Genomic DNA, 7,537 nt, shown 5'->3' with positions numbered 1-7,537 from the left:
AGCCTCGGCGCCACCGGTGCCCACCTGGCGCCGCCGCGCCAGCCCCCGAAGCATTTTCCGGTAGGGCCGCGGCTCTGGCTACAACTCCCATGCCCGAAGAGCCAGGAGGGAAAGCCGTGCCTCGTTGGAAAGCTCTTTGGCAGCCGCTCGCGTGGCCCCACAGCCCGTGGGGCTGCGGGCTTTCCGGCGGCCGTCAGCCTCGGCGCCACCGGTGCCCACCTGGCGCCGCCGCGCCAGCCTGCGAAGCATTTTCCGGTAGGGCCGCGGCTCTGGCCACAGCTCCCACGCCAGAAGAGCCAGGAGGGAAAGCCGTGCCTCGTCGGAAAGCTCTTTGGCAGCCGCTCGCGTGGCCCCACAGACCGTGGGGCTGCGGGCTTTCCGGCGGCCGTCAGCCTCGGCGCCACCGGCGCCCACGTGGTGCCTCCACGCCAGCCCCCGAAGCATTTTCCGGTAGGGCCGCGGCTCTGGCCACAGCTCCCACGCCCGAAGAGCCAGGAGGGAAAGCCGTGCCTCGTTGGAAAGCTCTTTGGCAGCCGCTCGCGTGGCCCCACAGCCCGTGGGGCTGCGGGCTTTCCGGCGGCCGTCAGCCTCGGCTCCACCGGCGCCCATGTGGCGCCGCCGCGCCAGCCCCCGAAGCATTTTCCGGTAGGGCCGCGGCTCTGGCCACAGCTCCCACGCCCGAAGAGCCAGGAGGGAAAGCCGTGCCTCGTTGGAAAGCTCTTTGGCAGCCGCTCGCGTGGCCCCACAGCCCGTGGGGCTGCGGGCTTTCCGGCGGCCGTCAGCCTCGGTGCCACTGGTGCCCACCTGGCGCCGCCGCGCCAGCCCCCGAAGCATTTTCAGGCAGGGCCGCGGCTCTGGCCACAGCTCCCACGCCCGAAGAGCCAGGAACAAATCCGTGCCTCGTTGCAAAGCTCTTTGGCAGCCGCTCACGTGGCCCCACAGCCCGTGGGGCTGCGGGCTTTGCGGCGGCCGTCAGCCTCGGCGCCACCGGCGCCCACCTGGCGACGCCGCGCCAGCCTGCAAAGCATTTTCCGGTAGGGCCGCGGCTCTGGCCACAGCTCCCACGCCCGAAGAGCCAGGAGGGAAAGCCGTGCCTCGTTGGAAAGCTCTTTGGCAGCCGCTCGCGTGGCCCCACAGCCCGTGGGGCTGCGGGCTTTGCGGCGGCCGTCAGCCTCGGCGCCACCGGTGCCCACCTGGCGCCGCCGTGCCAGCCCCCGAAGCATTTTCCGGTAGGGCCGCGGCTCTGGCTACAACTCCCACGCCCGAAGAGCCAGGAGGGAAAGCCGTGCCTCGTTGGAAAGCTCTTTGGCAGCCGCTCGCGTGGCCCCACAGCCCGTGGGGCTGCGGGCTTTGCGGCGGCCGTCAGCCTTGGCGACACTGCCGCCCACCTGGCGCCGCCGTGCCAGCCTGCGAAGCATTTTCCGGTAGGGCCGCGGCTCTGGCCACAGCTCCCACGCCCGAAGAGCCAGGAGGGAAAGCCGTGCCTCGTTGCAAAGCTCTTTGGCAGCCGCTCGCGTGGCCCCACAGCCCGTGGGGCTGCGGGCTTTGCGGCGGCCGTCAGCCTTGGCGCCACCGGCGCCTACATGGCGCTGCCGCGCCAGCCTGCGAAGCATTTTCCGGTAGGGCCGCGGTTCTGGCCACAGCTCCCACGCCCGAAGAGCCAGGAGGGAAAGCCGTGCCTCGTTGGAAAGCTCTTTGGCAGCCGCTCGCGTGGCCCCACAGCCCGTGGGGCTGCGGGCTTTGCGGCGGCCGTCAGCCTTGGCGCCACCGGCGCCTACGTGGCGCTGCCGCGCCAGCCCCCGAAGCATTTTCCGGTAGGGCCGCGGTTCTGGCCACAGCTCCCACGCCCGAAGAGCCAGGAGGGAAAGCCGTGCCTCGTTGGAAAGCTCTTTGGCAGCCGTTCGTGTGGCCCCACAGCCCGTGGGGCTGCGGGCTTTGCGGCGGCCGTCAGCCTCGGCGCCACCGGCGCCCACCTGGCGCCGCCGCGCCAGCCCCCGAAGCATTTTCCGGTAGGGCCGCGGCTCTGGCGACAGCTCACACGCCTGAAGAGCCAGGAGGGAAACCCGTGCCTCATTGGAAAGCTCTTTGGCAGCCGCTCGCCTGGCCCCACAGCCCGTGGGGCTGCGGGCTTTGCGGCGGCCGTCAGCCTCGGCGCCACCGACGCCCACGTCAGGCCGCCGTGCCAGCCTGCGAAGCATTTTCCGGTAGGGCCGCGGCTCTGGCCACAGCTCCCACGCCCGAAGAGCCAGGAGGGAAAGCCGTGCCTCATTGGAAAGCTCTTTGGCAGCCGCTCGCGTGGCCCCACAGCCCGTGGGGCTGCGGGCTTTGCGGCGGCCGTCAGCCTCGGCGCCACCGGCGCCCACGTGGCGCTGCTGCGCCAGCTTGCGAAGCATTTTCCGGTAGGGCTGCGGCTCTGGCCACAGCTCCCACGCCCGAAGAGCCAGGAGGGAAAGCCGTGCCTCGTTGGAAAGCTCTTTGGCAGCCGCTCGCGTGGCCCCACAGCCCGTGGGGCTGCGGGCTTTCCGGCGGCCGTCAGCCTTGGCGACACTGGCGCCCACCTGGCGCCGCCGTGCCAGCCCCCGAAGCATTTTCCGGTAGGGCCGCGGCTCTGGCCACAGCTCCCACGCCCGAAGAGCCAGGAGGGAAAGCCGTGCCTCGTTGGAAAGCTCTTTGGCAGCCGCTCGCGTGGCCCCACAGCCCGTGGGGCTGCGGGCTTTCCGAGCGGCCGTCAGCCGCGGCCCATCCAGCGCCTACGTGGCGCCGCCGCGCCAGCCTGCGAAGCATTTTCCGGTAGGGCCGCGGCTCTGGCCACAGCTCCCACGCCCGAAGAGCCAGGAGGGAAAGCCGTGCCTCGTTGGAAAGCTCTTTGGCAGCCGCTCGCGTGGCCCCACAGCCCGTGGGGCTGCGGGCTTTCCGGCGGCCGTCACCCTCGGCGCCACTGGCGCCCACGTGGCACCGCCGCGCCAGCCCCCGAAGCATTTTCCGGTAGGGCCGCGGCTCTGGCCACAGCTCCCACGCCCGAAGAGCAAGGAGGGAAAGCCGTGCCTCGTGGGAAAGCTCTTTGGCAGCCGCTCGCGTGGCCCCAGAGCCCGTGGGGCTGCGGGCTTTCCGGCGGCCGTCACCCTCGGCGCCACCGGTGCCCACCTGGCGCCGCCACGCCAGCCCCCGAACCATTTTCCGGTAGGGCCGTGTCTCTGGCCACAGCTCCCACGCCCGAAGAGCCAGGAGGGAAAGCCGTGCCTTGTTGGAAAGCTCTTTGGCAGCCGCTCGCGTGGCCCCACAGCCCGTGGGGCTGCGGGCTTTCCGGCGGCCATCAGTTTCGGCGACACTGGCGCCCACGTGGCGCCGCCACGCCAGCCTGCGAAGCATTTTCCGGTAGGGCCGCGGCTCTGGCCACAGCTCCCACGCCCGAAGAGCCAGGAGGAAAAGCCGTGCCTCGTTGGAAAGCTCTTTGGCAGCCGCTCGCGTGGCCCCACAGCCCGTGGGGCTGCGGGCTTTGCGGCGGCCGTCAGCCTTGGCGACACTGGCGCCCACCTGGCGCCGCCGTGCCAGCCTGCGAAGCATTTTCCGGTAGGGCCGCGGCTCTGGCCACAGCTCCCACGCCCGAAGAGCCAGGAGGGAAAGCCGTGCCTCGTTGGAAAGCTCTTTGGCAGCCGCTCGCGTGGCCCCACAGCCCGTGGGGCTGCGGGCTTTGCGGCGGCCGTCAGCCTTGGCGACACTGGCGCCCACCTGGCGCCGCCGTGCCAGCCTGCGAAGCATTTTCCGGTAGGGCCGCGGCTCTGGCCACAGCTCCCACGCCCGAAGAGCCAGGAGGGAAAGCCGTGCCTCGTTGCAAAGCTCTTTGGCAGCCGCTCGCGTGGCCCCACAGCCCGTGGGGCTGCGGGCTTTGCGGCGGCCATCAGCCTGTGCTCCACCGGCGCCTACGAGGCGCTGCCGCGCCAGCCCCCGAAGCATTTTCCGGTAGGGCCGCGGCTCTGGCCACAGCTCCCACGCCCGAAGAGCCAGGAGGGAAAGCCGTGCCTCGTTGGAAAGCTCTTTGGCAGCCGCTCGCGTGGCCCCACAGCCCGTGGGGCTGCGGGCTTTCCGGCGGCTGTCAGCCTCGGCGCCACCGGTGCCCACCTGGCGCCGCCGCGCCAGCCCCCGAAGCATTTTCCGGTAGGGCCGCGGCTCTGGCTACAACTCCCATGCCCGAAGAGCCAGGAGGGAAAGCCGTGCCTCGTTGGAAAGCTCTTTGGCAGCCGCTCGCGTGGCCCCACAGCCCGTGGGGCTGCGGGCTTTCCGGCGGCCGTCAGCCTCGGCGCCACCGGTGCCCACCTGGCGCCGCCGCGCCAGCCTGCAAAGCATTTTCCGGTAGGGCCGCGGCTCTGGCCACAGCTCCCACGCCAGAAGAGCCAGGAGGGAAAGCCGTGCCTCGTCGGAAAGCTCTTTGGCAGCCGCTCGCGTGGCCCAACAGCCCGTGGGGCTGCGGGCTTTGCGGCGGCCGTCAGCCTTGGCGACACTGGCGCCCACCTGGCACCGCCGTGCCAGCCTGCGAAGCATTTTCCGGTAGGGCCGCGGCTCTGGCCACAGCTCCCACGCCCGAAGAGCCAGGAGGGAAAGCCGTGCCTCGTTGGAAAGCTCTTTGGCAGACGCTCGCGTGGCCCCACAGCCCGTGGGGCTGCGGGCTTTCCGGCGGCCGTCAGCCTCGGCGCCACCGGTGCCCACCTGGCGCCGCCGCGCCAGCCCCCGAAGCATTTTCCGGTAGGGCCGCGGCTCTGGCCACAGCTCCCACGCCCGAATAGCCAGGAGGGAAAGCCGTGCCTCGTTGGAAAGCTCTTTGGAAGCCGCTCGCGTGGCACCACAGCCCGTGGGGCTGCGGGCTTTCCGGCGGCTGTCAGCCTCGGTGCCACCGACGCCCACGTGTCGCCGCCGCGCCAGCCTGCAAAGTATTTTCCGGTAGGGCCACGGCTCTGGCCACAGCTCCCACGCCCGAAGAGCCAGGAGGGAAAGCCGTGCCTCGTTGCAAAGCTCTTTGGCAGCCGCTCGCGTGGCCCCACAGCCCGTGGGGCTGCGGGCTTTGCGGCGGCCGTCAGCCTTGGCGCCACCGGCGCCTACATGGCGCTGCCGCGCCAGCCTGCGAAGCATTTTCCGGTAGGGCCGCGGTTCTGGCCACAGCTCCCACGCCCGAAGAGCCAGGAGGGAAAGCCGTGCCTCGTTGGAAAGCTCTTTGGCAGCCGCTCGCGTGGCCCCACAGCCCGTGGGGCTGCGGGCTTTGCGGCGGCCGTCAGCCTTGGCGCCACCGGCGCCTACGTGGCGCTGCCGCGCCAGCCCCCGAAGCATTTTCCGGTAGGGCCGCGGTTCTGGCCACAGCTCCCACGCCCGAAGAGCCAGGAGGGAAACCCGTGCCTCGTTGGAAAGCTCTTTGGCAGCCGTTCGTGTGGCCCCACAGCCCGTGGGGCTGCGGGCTTTGCGGCGGCCGTCAGCCTCGGCGCCACCGGCGCCCACCTGGAGCCGCCGCGCCAGCCCCCGAAGCATTTTCCGGTAGGGCCGCGGCTCTGGCGACAGCTCACACGCCTGAAGAGCCAGGAGGGAAACCCGTGCCTCATTGGAAAGCTCTTTGGCAGCCGCTCGCCTGGCCCCACAGCCCGTGGGGCTGCGGGCTTTGCGGCGGCCGTCAGCCTCGGCGCCACCGACGCCCACGTCAGGCCGCCGTGCCAGCCTGCGAAGCATTTTCCGGTAGGGCCGCGGCTCTGGCCACAGCTCCCACGCCCGAAGAGCCAGGAGGGAAAGCCGTGCCTCATTGGAAAGCTCTTTGGCAGCCGCTCGCGTGGCCCCACAGCCCGTGGGGCTGCGGGCTTTGCGGCGGCCGTCAGCCTCGGCGCCACCGGCGCCCACGTGGCGCTGCTGCGCCAGCTTGCGAAGCATTTTCCGGTAGGGCTGCGGCTCTGGCCACAGCTCCCACGCCCGAAGAGCCAGGAGGGAAAGCCGTGCCTCGTTGGAAAGCTCTTTGGCAGCCGCTCGCGTGGCCCCACAGCCCGTGGGGCTGCGGGCTTTGCGGCGGCCGTCAGCCTTGGCGACACTGGCGCCCACCTGGCGCCGCCGTGCCAGCCTGCGAAGCATTTTCCGGTAGGGCCGCGGCTCTGGCCACAGCTCCCACGCCCGAAGAGCCAGGAGGGAAAGCCGTGCCTCGTTGGAAAGCTCTTTGGCAGCCGCTCGCGTGGCCCCACAGCCCGTGGGGCTGCGGGCTTTGCGGCGGCCGTCAGCCTCGGCGCCAACGGCGCCCACCTGGCGCCGCCGCGCCAGCCTGCAAAGCATTTTCCGGTAGGGCCGCGGCTCTGGCCACAGCTCCCACGCCCGAAGAGCCAGGAGGGAAAGCCGTGCCTCGTTGGAAAGCTCTTTGGCAGCCGCTCGCGTGGCCCCACAGCCCGTGGGGCTGCGGGCTTTACGGCGGCCGTCAGCCTCGGTGCCACTGGTGCCCACCTGGCGCCGCCGCGCTAGCCTGCGAAGCATTTTCCGGTAGGGCCGCGGCTCTGGCCACAGCTCCCACGCCCGAAGAGCCAGGAACAAATCCGTGCCTCGTTGGAAAGCTCTTTGGCAGCCGCTCGCGTGGCCCCACAGCCCGTGGGGCTGCGGGCTTTGCGGCGGCCGTCAGCCTCGGCGTCACCGGCGCCCACCTGGCGCCGCCAGGCCAGCCCCCAAAGCATTTTCCGGTAGGGCCGCGGCTCTGGCCACAGCTCCCACGCCCGAAGAGCCAGGAGGGAAAGCCGTGCCTCGTTGGAAAGCTCTTTGGCAGCTGCTTGCGTGGCCCCACAGCCCGTGGGGCTGCGGGCTTTGCGGCGGCCGTCAGCCTCGGCGCCACAGGTGCCCACCTGGCGCCGCCGCGCCAGCCTGCAAAGCATTTTCCGGTAGGGCCGCGGCTCTGGCCACAGCTCCCACGCCAGAAGAGCCAGGAACAAATCCGTGCCTCGTTGGAAAGCTCTTTGGCAGCCGCTCGCGTGGCCCCACAGCCCGTGGGGCTGCGGGCTTTCCGGTCGGCCGTCAGCCTCGGCGCCACCGGCGCCCACCTGGCGCCGCCGCTGCAGCCTGCAAAGCATTTTCCGGTAGGGCCGCGGCTCTGGCCACAGCTCCCACGCCCGAAGAGCCAGGAGGGAAAGCCGTGCCTCGTTGGAAAGCTCTTTGGCAGCCGCTCGCGTGGCCCCACAGCCCGTGGGGCTGCGGGCTTTCCGGCGGCCGTCAGCCTCGGCTCCACCGGCGCCCACCTGGCGCCGCCGCGCCAGCCCCCGAAGCATTTTCCGGTAGGGCCGCGGCTCTGGCCACAGCTCCCACGCCCGAAGAGCCAGGAGGGAAAGCCGTGCCTCATTGGAAAGCTCTTTGGCAGCCGCTCGCGTGGCCCCACAGCCCGTGGGGCTGCGGGCTTTCCGGCGGCCGTCAGCCTCGGCTCCACCGGCGCCCATGTGGCGCCGCCGCGCCAGCCCCCGAAGCATTTTCCGGTAGGGCCGCGGCTCTGGCCACAGCTCCCACGCCCGAAGAGCCAGGAGGGAAAGCCGTGCCTCGTTGG

This window comes from Larus michahellis, unplaced genomic scaffold (assembly GCF_964199755.1).
Source record: "Larus michahellis unplaced genomic scaffold, bLarMic1.1 SCAFFOLD_26, whole genome shotgun sequence".
Lineage (NCBI taxonomy): Eukaryota > Metazoa > Chordata > Aves > Charadriiformes > Laridae > Larus > Larus michahellis.
This window is presented reverse-complemented; position numbering follows the sequence as displayed.